General features: G+C 47.5%; 1 protein-coding gene across 1 annotated transcript in view; it reads right to left on the bottom strand.

Moving 5' to 3' along the window:
- TTLL6 (tubulin tyrosine ligase like 6) overlaps positions 1-7,774 on the bottom strand; it is a 31,521-nt gene extending 23,747 nt beyond the window's left edge. Inside the window, exon 1 of the mRNA XM_070394151.1 lies at positions 7,696-7,774. The gene's annotated coding sequence lies outside the window, so the exon portion shown is untranslated. The remainder of the gene's footprint in view (positions 1-7,695) is intronic.
- Positions 7,775-16,570: the final 8,796 nt, after the last annotated feature.

Here is a 16,570-nt window from a genome sequence, read left to right as displayed (position 1 = left end):
GGGAGAGGGATAGAGAGTGAGAAACATCGATGAGAGAGAAACATCAATCAGCTGCCCCCTGCACATGTCCCACTGGGGATGTGCCCGCAACCCAGGCACACGCCCTTGACCGGAATCGAACCCGGGACCCTCCAGTCCGCAGGCTGACGCTCAATCCACCGAGCCAAACCGGTGCTGGCAAATTCTTAAAATTTTTTAATATTTTTTATTGATTTCAGAGAGAGGAAGAGAGGAAGAGAGAGATAGAAATATCAATGATGAGAATCACTGATGGGCTGCCTCCTGCATGCCTCCTGGGGATGGAGCCCACAACCCGGGCATGTGCCCTGACTGGGAATCGAACCAGTGATCTCCTGGTTCAAAGGTCGAGGGCTCAACCACTGAGCCACACCAGCAGGGCTATTATTAATTTCAAGCATAATTATTCTTATATAATAGTAACCATAACATGTAAAGAATTTTGTATCTGCTTTTTGACCGCTTTATATCATATCAATATCCTTTCGGTTATAGCCAACTTTACATATTTCTAGTTTTTAATGGTTGTGTAATAATATCCCATTGAAGGAATGTGTCTGAATTTAACCAACCATTGCCCTATTGTTAACAATGTAAGTTGCTTCCAATTTTATTATTCTATAACTAGCTCTAAAATGTACACTTTCATGTACAGAAAGCCTTTTACTTCTTTGGGATTGTTTTCTTACAATACATATCCAGAATCAGGAGTACTAGGTTAATGAATATGAAAATTCTGTAGCTTATGTATGTTATGTATTTATTTCTTTTTATCACCATGTTGTTTCCCAGAGGGATTCCAACCCTTTGGACTACAACCAGCAATATGCAATTACAGCAGGCTCACCAGCCACACAACCTCTTGGGAATCACCTCTCCTCTGTACCCAGACTTGCTAATTCGAGACAATTTTATGCCTTACAGCCATGTTTTTAACAAGACTACACCCTTCCACCTTGCTCTGCCCCTTTCCCAAACCAAAATTGGGGGGAGAGGCTCTAAACCTATAAATAATCTATAATAATAAAAGCGTAATATGCTAATTAGACCCGACAGCCTAAAGACCTTCCAGACATCCTTCCAGTTGTCCTTCTGGACGACCTTCTGGATGAAGCTGGGACTGCGAGGGCTGAGACAAGCCACTGTGGCTGTGAGGCCCGAGCCCCTTGCACCAATTTCATGCATCGGGCCTCTAGTCTATATATATAAAAGGCTAATATGCTAAGTGTCCAACCATCGACCAGTCACTATGATGCACACTGACCGCCAAGAGGGCAGACGCTCAATGCAGGAGCTGCCAAGCTGCAGTGACTTGGCTGTGGCGGTTCTCGGATGACACACCCCGAAACCAGAGAGGAGGGAGCCCAATTCATCGCAAGGCCGCACAATTCCACCTTTAGCCATGGGTTATGTTGTTACTGGGGCACTGTAGGCCTTTAATCTGGTTTACTGCACACTTGGGTTTGCGTTCCACACCCTGTACCACGGCAACTTTGCAGAGGGGCCTCTCGCACTCTGGGACCCCTTGGGGGATGTCAGAGAGCCAATTTTGGCCCAATCCCCGCAGGCCAGGCCAAGGGACCCCACTTGCTGGAGGGACCCTGCTCACTCCTCAGACGCCGGGGAGGGACTGCAAGAGGTTGGCTCCAGGGCGTGTCCAGCCCATCTCACCCAGTCCCACCCCACCAGCACCTTCTAATTAATTTCCTTTCAATGTGCACGAATCTGTGCACCGGGTCACTAGTTTAATAATAAATCTGTATGTGGACTTTTCAAATAATTGTCACATATTCCATCTCACTGGATGCTCACAGCCACCCCCAAAGGGAGGCAGAATTATGAAGTTGGCCAAGGATGGGCACTTGTTTCTCTCCCTTGCTGAAGTGGGCTGTCACTTACACCCAGGTCCCTTTATGGTGACACCTGCTCAGGGGAAGAAAGAGTTGTGCTCAGTGCAACTTAGCGATGAAACCTGGGCCCAGCAAACAGGCACATTCTTGGCAAGTTCAAGAAGGCTAAAGTACATGAAATCCTGACCTTCGGCTGCTCCCTTCCTTCCAGGTAAACAGCCAGCTCCACTCCCTTCAACCTCCATCCACAACGGCTCCGGTTTACCAAGCCCTTGAGGAGTGGCCCCGTTTACCTAAAGGTTAATGTTAACTTGAGGAGAGAAAAAACCGACCCTGAATTTGGCCTCGAGTTGTGGGTTGTCTTGGCTCTTTTTCATATCCTTGTCCAAGTAGCAAGAACAAGTTATGACTGCTTATATTTGTCTGCCTCAAAGAGAACAACAATGACATCAACAAAGGTCAAATTGCTTACTCTTAGCGGGAGAGCCTCAGGCACACATAGCAAGAAACTTGGCCCATGTACTTTTTTTTCAGAGAGAAAGAGAGATATGGGAACATCAATGATGAGAGAGAATCATTGATCAGCTGCCTCCTGCTCGGCCCCTACTGGGGATCTAGCCTGCAACCCAGGCATGTGCCCTTGCCCAGAATCGAACCCAGGAGCCTTCAGTCAGCAGGCCGACGTTCTACCCACTAAGCCAAACCAGCTAGGGCTAGGCCCATGTACTTTTAAAGGAACTAGTTCACGACGGCATTCTTGCCTACCTTCCCCTGAGTCACTTCGAAGGCACCTGAGACAGATGTAAGGCAAACAACTGTCGCTGTCATATGTGGCTATTTCTGCTGTCTTTGGTCCCCTGGCTTTCTCTTCCCCCAGTCTCGCCTTCCTGCTTCATCCCAGAGGCTAGAGTCCAGGGGTGGGCAAACTTTTTGACTCGAGGGCCACAATGGGTTCTTAAACTGGACCGGAGGGCCGGAACAAAAGCATGGATGGAGTGTTTGGAGAACTAATATAAATTCAAAGTAAACATCATTACATAAAAGGGTACGGTCTTTTTTTTTTTTTTTTTTTTTTTTAGTTTTATTCATTTCCAACTGGCCGGATCCGGCCCGCTGGCCGTAGTTTGCCCACGGCTGGGCTAGACCCTGCCAGCTTCTCTCCACAATCTCCCACAAGAGAGTATCTTGCTCAAAGGTTGCTACTGGGGCTTGCATCCTGAATCTCACCTGCAGAAACATTTACTCAGCCCACAGTAGTGTGTGGTGGTTGTTATAGTTTCTAAATAGTAGTTACCAGTACTAGAAAATGTAGATTTTTTTTTCATAAAACCCCCAGATTCCCCTATTTCTTTCAGAAAATAGGTCCCAATTGCTTCATGCCAGCAATTAACCAGAGCAGGGGAATGGCTTCCTCTTTAGACATTTTCTGTGTCTGCCCCAGTCCCTAACATTCCCTATTGTCTCTCTGATACAGGAGCCAAGTGACGGTTGCCCTTGTGCTACTGTTTTCCTTATAGTAGCATTAAGAGAGAAAAAAACATGTATGTCACTTCTCTCATTTAGGCTACATGCCTGGCCCCACAGACATCTGGAGGTACCTGAACTCCAAGCAGCAAGGCCTTAGAACAAAAGCTGCTTCCTCCAAGGCTGGACCAAAAACAGCTTCACGCCTTCATTTTCGGAACAAGAATTACATATGACCCTGGCTGAAGCTAGAACCCTCTCAGTCTACTCTAGGCCTTACTAGACTCTACCAGATTTTCCTTCCCAGTCTCACCAACTACTTCCTCCCTGCTAACCTGGGGGTTCCCACCGTCTCTCCTGCCTTCTGATAAAGCCCTATCGTAGATATTATTTTCAATCTATTACAGATGAGAAGACTAAGGCAAGGAGAGAGCAAGGTAAGAGGCAGAGCTGGGATTAGAAGTCAGGTCTGTCTGACTCCACGGGCTGCCTTGCCTCCACACTCCACCCACTGCCTTTCCCTCTCTGCTGATCACCCATAAACGGTACAATCATAAAGTGAAGCAACTGATCTCCTGGCTCCCACAAGGAGTCTTGGTGACTTTTGTCCCTTGAGAATCAGTTGGTCCCACAGCATTTTCCTTAAAGCCAACTGCTTCCAAATTCCCACAGGGGCCTGGGTCTCCCAAATTTGCCATAACCTGGGAACAGCTCAATGGTTTCCACTAGGTAATTATTTTCACTGTTTCTTTCCCTTCTTTTTACCAATATCAACCTTGTACCAGGGCTCTTAGTAGGGGTATAACTAGAACATTTTCCAAGCTCTAGTGAATTCCTGGATATTACAGCTGGGAGGGACTTTGGAGAGTGACTCTAGGTCAACCTGTTTGATTTTTAGAGGAGGTTTGACTTGCACACAGCCAGGGAGCAAGTCAGTGGAACCAGGAGCGAAGCCCCGGCTTCCTGCCCCTCTATTTACCTTTCCATTATGCCAGGTTAGTGACCAGGCAGCGTGCACCTTTACTTTGGGAGCTTAAAAAAGAAGAGTACGTTGGCCTACCAATCTAGCAAACACAGGAATACAATCTTCAGTTTTGTTTTTCTTAATGACCCAAGACACATTCAGTTCACCTTTCCAAATAGGATAGTTAAGACAGTGAATAACATCTGATATTTTCTTCCATTTTAGAATGGGGTTTGGGCTTGGGATCTTCCAAGCCAGAGGCTGCCAACCAAAGCAGGGTTAGACTGCATGAAGATGACCTTCCCTGGCCACCAGGGGGAAGAAATGAGCTCTAGGATGGCTCCATGCAAACACTGCAGGTTATTTCTGGACTATACTTGTTGACTACTCTTCTTGCCCCTAGAGGTGGTGCAAAGGGGTAGAATAATGTTTAGTGCTTTCTTTTGCAAGGCTGAATTAATACAGTGCCCTGTAAATGGCAGAAAAGGATCATTTGATTAAGAACAATAGGGGAGCCCTAAACGGTTTGGCTCAGTGGATAGAGCGTCAGCCTGCAGACTGAAGGGTCCCAGGTTCGATTCCAGTCAAGGGCATGTACCTTGGTTGCGGGCACATCCCCAGTAGGGGGTGTGCAGGAGGCAGCTGATTGAGGTTACTCTCTCATCTATGTTTCTAACTATCCCTCTCCCTTCCTCTCTATAAACAATTAATAAAATATATATATTTTAAAAAGAAGAATAGGGGAGCCTGGCTGGGGTGGCTTGGTGGTTGAGCATCGACCTATGAACCAGGAGATCGGGGTTCGATTCCTGTCAGGGCACATGCCTGGGTAGCGTTGTGGGCTCAGTTCCCAGTGGGGGGCATGCAGGAGGCAGCCAATCAGTGATTCTCATCGGTGATGTCTCTCTCTCTCTCTCTCTCTCTCTCTCTCTCTCTCTCTCTCCTCTCCTTCTCCCTCTATAAAAACATGTGGGTTTTTTTTTTTAAAAGAACAATAGGGGAACATGTTTCAAGTTTTAGCCAAATCTTTTCATCCTGACCTTCAGAGCCCAGGCTTTTCTTTCAGTCTGCAGAAATATGTAGCACTGAAGAGCCCTCCTACTGTGTCTGCCTGTGACTGCCTTCTCTTCCCCCAAATAATAGGTTTTCCTTCCCCACCCCCCCTTTCCATCTTTTGGTCCTCATTCCTCTACAGAAGCATCTCTCCCTTGGCTTCCAGTGGCTAGCTGTTGGAAAAGGCTGACGTGGATTGGGGTGAGGGGGAGATGTGGAGGTAAGAGGTCTGCTTACAGACTCGCTCTCAGATTTGCCTCTTTGACACCGTATACCCTAAGAAGCCAAGTACATAGGTCCCCCATTATTCACGGTTTTGCTTTCCGAAGTCAACTGAGATCTGAAAACACTATTCCATTTCCCCAACCATCGACACCATCTGCTCCTGACACCCACCCATCAACATTGTCATTGCTCAATGATCCTCTTTCTGAGGAATCGTCAAAAGGCCAGTAGTAGTCTAATGCTACGTCACAATGCCTACATCGCGCACCTCACTTCATCTTATCACCTAGGCTTTGTATCATCTCACATCATCACAAGAAGGGTGAGTACAGTACAATAAGATATTTTGAGAGGCCACATTCACATAACTTTTATGATAGTATATTGTTATAATTACTCTGTTTTATTATTAGTTGTTGTTTATCTCTTACTGCACCTAATTTATAAATTAAACTTTATCACAGGTATGTAGGTATAGGGGGAAAAAAACAGTACATATAGGGTTTGGTACTATCTGTGGTTTCAGGCATCCACTGGGGAATCTTGGAGTATATCCCCCGCAGATAAAGGGGGGAGTACTATAATTATCTCCTCTCTCATTCCCTATCTTCTCTGTGATTACAGGATCACCAAGAAGATTAAAAGCTTCCTATCTAGAAAAGTGCTTTGAGCATTAATGGAGGCAGGATCAAATAAGATGCCTTTTATGGCCTTTTGGCTTTTCATTCTAGCCACCCTTTGAATTTTTGCCAAGAAGAAGTGCTGAGACTAATGTATAGCATAGGAAATATAATCAATAATATCATAATAACTTTGTGTGGTGGCAGATGGGCATTAGACATATCATGATGATCACTTTGTAAGGTATATAAATGTCGAATCACTATATTGTACACCTGAAACTAATATAAGAGTGTATGTCAACTATAATTTTTAAATAAATGAATTAATTTTTTAAAAGTGCTGAGAATGACCGGCCACATTCACTGGGAACAATGAGAATCGTACTGACTCAAATGCCATCTTTTATTCTGCTAAAAATTAAGGAATTTCACAAGAGTGGAGGGTGCAGTTTTCAGAGGAAGCTCGTGCCCGGCCATTTTCTCCACAGCACTCAGTGGGTTACTAGCAAAGACAGGCGGATCTGGATGCAACCTACCTCTGCCACTTACTAGGAGGGTGACTATGGGTGAGAAACTGAGCCTCTTATACCTCAGTTTCTTCATAAGTAAAATGAGGATAATATTCATCCGATGGGGTTGTTTTAAAGATAAGTTAGTATTTTTTAAAGCAGTGCATGGTCCAAAATAAGGGCTATATTGTAAAATAAAAATATGATGGTAGGACTGGTGAACATATTAAAAGTGCCTGCCACATACCAGCGCTTAGTAAATGTTAGCACATCCCCACAGATAAGTTACATTTTTCCTAGGATTCAAGTCCCAAACGAGATCTTTCCTCAAGAAGAACTTTCCTTTAGGAGGGTGAGAAATAACAAATGGAAGTGAGACAAAAAGAGGAGGAAGGAGGCAGGAGCAGTTGCAGAGGGCTGTGCTGGCCATGAAAACCACAGGTGTGTTTCTGGAAGGTGTCGCCAGAAAAAGGAAGACAGGTGATCAAGAGAGGGTGTCACGATGGGGAAAGAGGGGGCGGAGAGGGTAGTGCGATTCCCAGGAATCCCTGGTATCGAAGGGACAGCTCCCTGGGGGCAGGGGTTTGGGAAATTGAGGGAGGGCAGCAAGTGAGGGTGCCCCCGGAGAGATGAGCACAGACGGGGGTGTGGAGCTGGGACAAGAAGGGTCGGTTTGTGGGCAAGGTCCTGGCATCGGGGCCTTGAGGATGAGAAAAGGGAATGAGGGTATTTTAGCGGTAAATTCGAGTCCAGGGCCGGGGAGAGAGTGGGCGTTACTGAGACCAACTGAGAAGAGAGAGGCTGAGGAGCCCACGGGCGCAGGGGCCGTCGGGGTGAGAGGCTGTGGCCTTGGAACGCCAGCAGGGAGGGCCGAGGAACAGCCCTGGGGGGATGAGCCCCGTGGGGACACCGGGGGCTTGTGGGTCTTCAGTGGGGAGGCCCTGGGGGGCCGCGATCGAGGGCCAGCACCGGCTTTGGGGAGCTCTTACCCACGATTCCTACTCCCCCGTCTCGCCCGGGCGGTGCGGGCCCTGGCCGCTCGCAAGCACGCTTGAGGACCCCCTCCTCGAAGGGTTGGGACACGCTCCCATTGGCTGCCAGACAACCCCTAACCCCAACCCGCGCTCTTCCTACTTTGGGGTCCGCCCGGCCCTCATATTTGCATATAGGGCTTTCTAGGCCTTCGATTGGCCCCTGGGGTGGGCTGCCATGGCCCCCCTCCTCCCTGCTCATTCCAATTAACCGCCCCTGCGCTCCGAGAGGCCGGCGCGGCGCCCGAGGTTGTCCCGGGAGACGCGAGGACGCTGAGCCACGCTCCCTGCGCGCGGGGTGGACTGCTGCTCGCCCTCCTCCTCCCCGCGGGGCCACCGCGACCGCGCTGTCGGGGGGGCCCCCTGCGCAGGCGCAGATCCTGAACCGTCTGGCTCCCGGGCTCCTGCTGCGCTGATCGAGGGGCGCCTGGTACCTAATTAGGCCCCCTGGGGAGCAGGAGCGCTGTACAGAGAGCATCGGATTGGGACCCAAGTCAAGATCCCAGGCCCTCTCTTAGGCTTAGCTTCTTAACTGTAAAATGGGTATCACAAACCTCTATGAACGGCTGAGCTTTTTCTAATCCTGACAGCTCCCAAGCGTATGGGAGATCGTGGCTCCTCCACTGAGTTGGTCAATAAGAGAGGGCCTCCCAAGGTTGGGGGGTCTTGGCTTCTCACAGCAACATGGTGACTGTCCTCAGACAGGCGGGGGATCAGAGTCCTGACTGGTTTCAAATAATAGGGGTTCCCTTCCTTTTCTACCTGTGTCAGCATAACATCCTGGAGAAAATCTGTTAGGCAGACATGAGCAGAGCAAGGACGGTGGGCCAGGTACAGAAACTCACCAGGGCTGATGCCTAGCAAGGGGCAAAACTGGGAAAACAAGAACCTCGCCTCCAGAGTAACCTTCCCTCCCCTAGCATATCACTGGTCACGTGGTTTGGACCCCTGATCTTTCATATCCCTGGTCAGGCAGTTTAGATGGCCTGCTGTTTTCCTCCCTAAAGACAACCTCTAGGCCTCAGTTGTATTTTAACTCCAGACCCAGAAAAGCAGAAAAATCAGACCAGTGACTCGGTGGTTGCCTCAGGACCAGCTACATTGACTAATGACCCCCGCCCTGGCACCGACCAATCCGTGGAGACCATGAACCTGAAGGAGCACACCTGGAAAGCTGATGACTATTCTATTAAGTCCCTCCCTGAGACCTCCCCTAAGATTTCTACCTATGAAAGAGCAATAAATACGATATATACGCTCAGGACAAAGGACCCAGCACCGGTTCTCCCCAAGAGAAGCATGTCAGCGCTATTCCCTTCCCCCCACTTCCCCCTAAGGGACCCCAGGAGACTTGCAACCAGGGGAGCAACGGGCAGCAGCAGCTCATCCCGGGCTAACCCCTGAACCTGTCTCCAAGGCCCCTTCTCTGACTTTTCAGTGAACTAAAGCAGCCCAGCCTTGGCTCTCCTGTTGCTTCTCCTATGGCCTTCCTTGTTTTCCTGTTCTAAGTACTTTTTTGCTGCCATCATGGACCCAATACCCTTTTTGGTTCAGTGCTGTGGATATTCCCACCCCCATCCCCTTTTCTTTAAATAAATTCAATTTTTCTTTAATAGTCTTCTGAGGTGGCTATTTAGCCTGCCCGAGCAGCACGGACTTGAACCTTTCAGAATTGTTGAGTTTATTTGAGCCAAACTGATGACAATTACCAGGAGGCAAACTCTCAAGGGATTGAGAAGATGCTCTGGAAAATGGCAGTTTTACCATTTATTTTATACAACAGAATCAAAGGAGGTTACATGAAATCCATTGTTGATAGATTAGGGAAGCAGGAGAAAGCAAAATGGGGGAATCTTGGGGATTAGATAACAAGTAAAATGAATAGACACATACTTCTTTTACTTGGCAGGTATAGATAATTAACAGTTAACAATTAACACCAGTAACAATGAGGGGTTTTGTGGTTTATGCTCTGCTGCAGTGTTTGTGCCCGGAGGGGTCTGGAAAAAGGAAATTAGCCTGACATTCCCAAGGGATGTTACCTAGATGCAGAAAGACAATAGACAAGCTCAGTGAAGGTACAGACTGACCTTTGTCAGAGAAGATACCGGCCTCGACATGACTGCCCACCATGACTCGCTTCTATTAGGAAGTTTTAATTCAGATCACCTGTGGTTGCTTTCCGTCTCTGAGTTTGTAAGGCCACCATGCAGGCCTCCCCTGAGCTTGTCAGGTTTAGTCTGTGGCCCCCTTTTCGTCCACACCTGGCTCAACCCAGACTCCTACCTTCCAAGGATTGGCAGCCAGTAGAGCTGTTTCTGCCTCGATTAATTCAGGATTGGTGCAAGATGAAACAAAAAATCAACTTTAAGTTCCTGAATCATAGCGATTTTAGAAACACCTGTAAGGACTCCGCTGAGGATTCCTATTGCCTATGTCCATCCATCCCTCTTCATTCTTGAGAGCTTTCCAGATGCTTGATTTGATGCCACTGAAACGTAGCTGCTCCTGTGAAAGCACTTATTTAGTCCTAAGAAGTGAGACTACGGGTCATTGCTCTCTGGTGAGGGTAGAAATCTTTTCTGGCAGTTGAAGGGAAGCACACAGGGAGGAGAAACGGGCCCTTCTCAGGAAACCTCTTCCAAAGGACTCATGGAGGAGACAAAATCCACATCTGATGGAGTCGGTCCAGGAAAGTTTCCTAGAGGGTGTAAGCTCTTACCACCTTCATTGGGAACATGTGTCCCATGTGTGTGCCCAGGACGTCAGGCTGTGAAATGACATCAGTGAAATGGCAAGGTGAAGGCACTAAAAAAATCCTTTCACCTACCATGAGCTACAGCAGATGCAGATAGAAACCTCATCTGAACTTCCCTCATTTGAATAAAGCAGAGCTTTAGTAGAGGAACCACCATAATCCCCCACCTCTGGGGCATCAGGGAGGCTCAACATGGACATTAAAAACAAAAACAAAATACCTGTGTAGCCCTAACTGGTTTGGCTCAGTGGCTTAAGCGTCAGCCTGCAGACTGAAGGGTTCGATTCCAGTCAAGGGCACATGCCCGGGTTGCAGGCTTGATCCCCAGGGTGGGGCGTGTAGGAGGCAGCCAATTAATGATTCTCATCATTGATGTTTCTAGCTCTCTCTCTCTCTCCCTCCCTCTCTCTCCCTTCCTCTCTGAAATCAATAAAAATATATTATTAAAAAAAAAGAATTGCCGCCCTGACCGGTTTGGCTCGGTGGATAGAGCGTCAGCCTGTGGACTGAAGGGTCCCAGGTTCGATTCCAGTCAAGGGCATGTACCTCTGTTGCGGGCACATCCCCAGTAGGGGGTGTGCAGGAGGCAGCTGATCAATGTTTCTCTCTCATCGATGTTTCTAACTCTCTATCCTTCTCCCTTCCTCTCTGTAAAAAAGCAATAAAAAATATATATATTTTAAAAGAATTGCCTATTATCATGGAAAGATTAACAAACTTGTTGCCCAAACAATGAAGCCCCATCCCAACCTGCATAGCCTACCTCCCCATGCCTATAAACAGCTGGCTTGTGTGGGGTTGCAGAGCAGATTTTTGTGGGTGACCTGCTGCTCTCCCATACTGCCGGCAGTATTGGAACAAACGCTCATATATGATTGAACCCTGTCTCTGGGGAATTGGCTCAAGTAGTGACAGGCAGCCCGGACTCATTGGTTGTCCGGTTTTACCTACACCTGCTGATCTGTCCAGGCAGGAGGCTAGAGGTAAAGGCATGGCTTAGTCCGAAGCAGCCTGCTACCTGGTGCTCAAAGTCATCCTTGAGGGTGAAATCAGTGGCCCATCTGCAGATCTTCCAGAAACCTCTACTATCCTCTTCTCTCTTTCCTCCAGGTGACCCAGGGTTATCTTGCCCCTCCCCCTCTCCAAGGCCCTGGGAGCCCAGGTGACCATCATCAACCGGCCACCCAGCAGATGCTGCCCTAAGACCAACTGTGCCAGCTCTGTTCCCCTCCCCCATCCCGCCTTTTTCTTCCCCTGGTGTCCTACCAATCTGCTCTCCCAAGCTCCAGCTTGGGTCTCTGGTCCCTCTGGAGTGATATTGTGATGGAAATGAGGGAGAGGAGGCTGGAGGGAAGCGCAAAGATTTACGGTTTCCTGAGGGTTTCCATTAAAATCCCTGACAGCCAGCTCTTTATGAGAGTCTGGCTGCAGGAGGAGCTAATAGGCCAGCGCCTGGCACCGCTGTCCTTCCATGGGTGATGACAGGAACAAACACAGAGCGAACAGTAGAGCTGCCCCCACTGTAGAGCAAAGCAGGCTTGAACCCCCCTCGGGCATCCGCTCCAGGGCCAGAGAGAGACAGCCAGGAAGTCAGAGAGCTTTCGTGATGTGTGCCGGGCAAGCTAGAAACATGACCGTCACAGAGCTTTTTTGAACCCGGATGTGAAAAGTTGGAGGGTCCTTCCAGTCATCAAAACATTTGGATGGTGTCCCCTCCTCTGAGCTCCAACTCAGAGGCAAGAGGGTGTGTGTGAGGGGGTGGGGGGAGTCTGAAACTCTTGTTTTCACCGGCTTTTTGTTCCTTAGGAAACCCACCTGACTCAATAAATAGATCGTAAGACAATAACAAAACCCTCAGAAGATTGTTTGCAGTTGACACACAAACTCTTGTTTCTCAGATTAGGACTCTTCAAGTCACTCAGGATAAAAAGCCAGCCCTGCTGCTGCTCCCTGGAAGCAAGGGCCCCCCCTGGAAGCCTCTTCTTGCTGCGCCCATCACAAGAAAGTGGGCGTGGCTCGGCGGTTGAGCATCGACCTACGAACCTCTTTCTCCAACGTGGGCACAGAAACTCCCTGGCTGTTGAAAAACAAAACTGCTGAGTCCGGGTGGATAGAGAGACAGCAAGTGCCAGGGATACAATTTCTCTCACCTTCCTCTTCAGTGCAGTGGAGAGTCCAACGGCCAGAGTCATTACCGCTGGGCAGGGCTGGGCCGCACTGGAGCTCAGGGCAAAGGTGAAAGCAGCAGCTGCTGCTTGGGAACCTGCTCCTCGGCTGCCTCCTGCTTCTCCTTCCCAGAGTCCACACCCCTGTTACCCGGAGGCTGTAGATGTGCGCAAGCCAGGACGGCGACGACAGAGGGCTATTTAAATCTAAATTATATAAACACCCAGCTCCCAGCTGCGACAGCACATGTCCACACGTGTTAGCGGTTACTGGACCAGCCAGCGCAGGTGTTGGACATGTCCGTCCTCGCAGAGAAACCCACCTGACAGCCCTGCTATCGATGAGCAGCTCTCCCTCCGCCTCACATTGCTCTCCCATCCTTTTCCCTGCTTGTCAAGCGTGTTATTCAAATTCATCAAATGTCACCTCCAGGTCACCCACTCTTACTAATTCTTTTATCCACGGACCTCTTCAGTTGACTTGGTGGTTGGGAATCCCAACTTGCCCTTATTGGGTTGAGCACAATCTCTCTCCCCTATTATAATGTTCCTATTGCAATAATCCCGAATAAAGTGTTTCTTTCCATTTTAACAGGCTTCAGAATAATTTTGTCTTTAACACCTCTTTTATAAAAGCTTCCTTTAAAAAAAAAAAATCCTCACCTGAGGATCTGCTTATTGTTTTTAGAGGGAGGAAAGGAAAGAGAGAGGGGAGGGAGAGTGAGAGAAAGAGAGAGAAACATTGATGTAAGAGAGAAACATTGATCAGTTACCTCCCAACTGGGGATCGAACCCAAAACCTAGGTATGTGCCCTGACCAGGAATTGAACTCACAACCATTTGATGCACAGAACGACGCTCCAACCAACCGAGCCACCCGGCCAGGGTCCTTCTTGCCCCTAGGAAAAATTAATTCTGTGCTATCTTAGCACTGTGTGAGTTCTTCTCCTAAAGCCAATATTATGTGACATTGAACTCAGTTACACTTTTGTCTTTCCTTTTGGATTTTTGAACTCTCATGAAATGTATAGTGAGTGCAGTGATTAAGAGCGCCGTCACTTCAGTCTGAATACTGGGTTCAAAGCCCGCTGATGGAACTTACTAGCTGTGTGAGCTTGGACAAGTACTTGATGTTTCTAAGCCTCAATTTTCTCATCTGTCAAATGGGGATAATAAAAGTGCTTCCCTTATAAAGATTGAATTAGATAATCCGTTGTGTCAGGCACAGAGTAACTACCACCACCCCGTTTTCGTTTGCCTCCACACCTAGCAGTTGAAGATAGGAGTGGAAAATTTTCTCTCTAGGTCTGAATATCAAGCCCCAGTCCTTCATATCCACTTATACTACAGGGTTGTACTTGCAACCTTCCCTTGGCATTTCTATTGGAAATAAATCAGACTAGTTAATCTTATTTTTATTCTATGCTGTCAAATAGTTTCCCAGAATATCAGTAAAATAATCTGTTGATAAGACAAAACTGAGTTTCTTCTTACCATAGTAAGGAAAACCCTACCTTGGCAGAGCTGTACTAGTGACTCAGAGGCAGCAGGACAAAGTCGTGGTATTGCTTGAGACTTTGATGTTTAGCTTGGCGGGGCAGGACAGGAGTTGATTAGGATTGGGTAAGGTCATGATGTCATAGTTTAGGATTGATGGATCCCAAAAAGCAAGGATTTTGAGACCAGGTTTTCTAAGAGTCTTGGAATGTACAAAATTGTCATGTGATGCTTTCTGTTGAAGAGTTGATGGTTCTCTTAGAAAGTTTCTAAAATGAACAGTAAATGAACCTGCATTTTTTTAAACTTTGATTTGATTGATTTCAGAGAGGGAGAGAGTGTTAGAAACATCAATGCTGAGAGAGAATCATTAATTAGCTGCCTCCTGCATGCCCCACACTGGGGTCATTGAGCCCACAACCTGGACATGTGCCCTCACCGGGAATCAAACCGTGACCTCCTAGTACCTAGTTCATAGGTCAACACTCAACCACTGAGCTACCAAGGCTGGGCTGTACCTGCACTTTTAAGTTCCAGGCAAGAGTGTCATGAAATAGTTGTCATGTTAATGTAGTAAGCTTATGTGGGTGTAGGAGGTGTCAGTTCTCAGTGGTTTTTAAAAAGCTAGTAAGTAAAATTAAAGAAAATGTATCCAGGATAGTGACAGCACTATCCCTTGGGGACAGAGTTTAAAATGAAAGAGCTGCTGAAACCGGTTTGGCTCAGTGGATAGAGCGTCGGCCTGCGGACTGAAGGGTTCCAGGTTCCATTCCGGTCAAGGGCATGTACCTGGGTTGCGGACACATCCCCAGTAGGAGATGTACAGGAGGCAGCTGATTGATGTTTCTAACTCTCTATCTCTCTCCCTTCCTCTCTGTAAAAAATCAATAAAATATACATATATTTTTAAATAAATAAAATGAAAGAGCATTATTTTGGTAACTCAGAAGGTGATTTGAACTTTCAACAGAAGCCCCGCCCCCTGGTTTACTCACTCCTCACCATCCATTCTCCTCAGCTGAACGTCACCGTCACCGGTCTCGGTCTTGTGAGGAGGCAGAATTAGGAATGCTCAGTCTCCTGACTCAACCCTACAGTGCCTCAGGGGCATAACTTCAGATGCCGCTCCTTGGAGGAGGGGCCCTTCTATGTTTAACCTTTCAGAGCCAGCATGTGAGTGTTAAAGAAATAACTATGCTGACCCTTATTAAAATGGTACGAAAGACTTTATCCAGGACTATTGCAACAGGGACATTACAATAGGGAAGACAGATTGTGCTCAACTCTAAATACAATAAGGACAAGTGGATGAAAAGTTACTGAAAGGAGCCCTGGCCAGGTAGCTCAGCTGGTGAGAGTAACCTCCCCATAGTCCCAATACACCAATGAATGTGTAAGTGGAACAACAAATGGATGTTTCTCTCCCTTTCTCTCTAAAATTAATCAATATGTTTTTAATTTAAAAAAGAAAGAAAGATGATGAAAAGGAGGAGACACCAAGGGTAGGAAGGATTCTTGCTGAAGGTAGGCCAGAGATGGCTCAGATATTAAAGATGGGGAATTCTCTCTTGGCAGGATTCTTGCTGAGTTCATTCTTAGCCTTCGGGAAGAGTACTACCTCGACAGAGTTAATGCTAAAGGATCATTTCTTTATAGAAAGGACATGATGCCTGGCCGGAGTGGCTCGGTTGGTTGAGCATCATCCTGAACACCAAAGGGTTGCCAGTTCCATTCCCAGTCAGGGCACGTATCTGGGTTTTGGTCTGATCTCCAGTCACGTACAGAAGGCAACCGATGGATGTTTCTCTCTCTGGCTCTCACTTCCTCTCTCTAAGCATGTCTGTGGATGAGGATTAAGGAGGGAAAAAAAGGAAATGATGAAACACAAACTCTGGGGCACCTGGCAGGTTGTTGGGTCTCCTTTAGGGGTAGGTGGGAGGCATGATTGAATGTCAAAGAGGGTCTCATCTATAAGACTCTCAGTGAAGTGCTATGTGGAAGCAGGAGAAAAATGAAGATGACCTCTCAATGGCCACCCAAAGATATGGAGCTTTCTCACTCAAAACTGAAAGAAATAAAGTTTGAAAATTTTTTTTAAGTTAAGTAAATGGCTTGTTTTAGAGCAGTGGTTCTCAACCTTCTGGCCCTTTCAATACAGTTCCTCATGTTGTGACCCAACCATAAAATTATTTTCGTTGCTACTTGATAACTGTAATGCTGCTACTGTTATGAATCGTCATGTAAATATCTGATATGCAGGATGGTCTTAGGCGACCCCTGTGAAAGGGTCGTTGGACCCCCAAAGGGGCCGCGACCCACAGGTTGAGAACCGCTGTTTTAGAGGAAGAACTAAGCTCCGTAGAATGAGATCCCTGAGGATCCCCTGGAGCCCAGTCATCTGAACACTACAAGT

This window comes from Myotis yumanensis, unplaced genomic scaffold (genome assembly GCF_028538775.1).
Source record: "Myotis yumanensis isolate MYYU_CA2020_CCGP unplaced genomic scaffold, mMyoYum1.0.hap1 SCAF_16, whole genome shotgun sequence".
Classification (NCBI taxonomy): Eukaryota; Metazoa; Chordata; class Mammalia; order Chiroptera; family Vespertilionidae; genus Myotis; species Myotis yumanensis.
The sequence above is the reverse complement of the archived record's forward strand: the minus strand, read 5'-3'. Positions and strand labels throughout refer to the sequence as shown.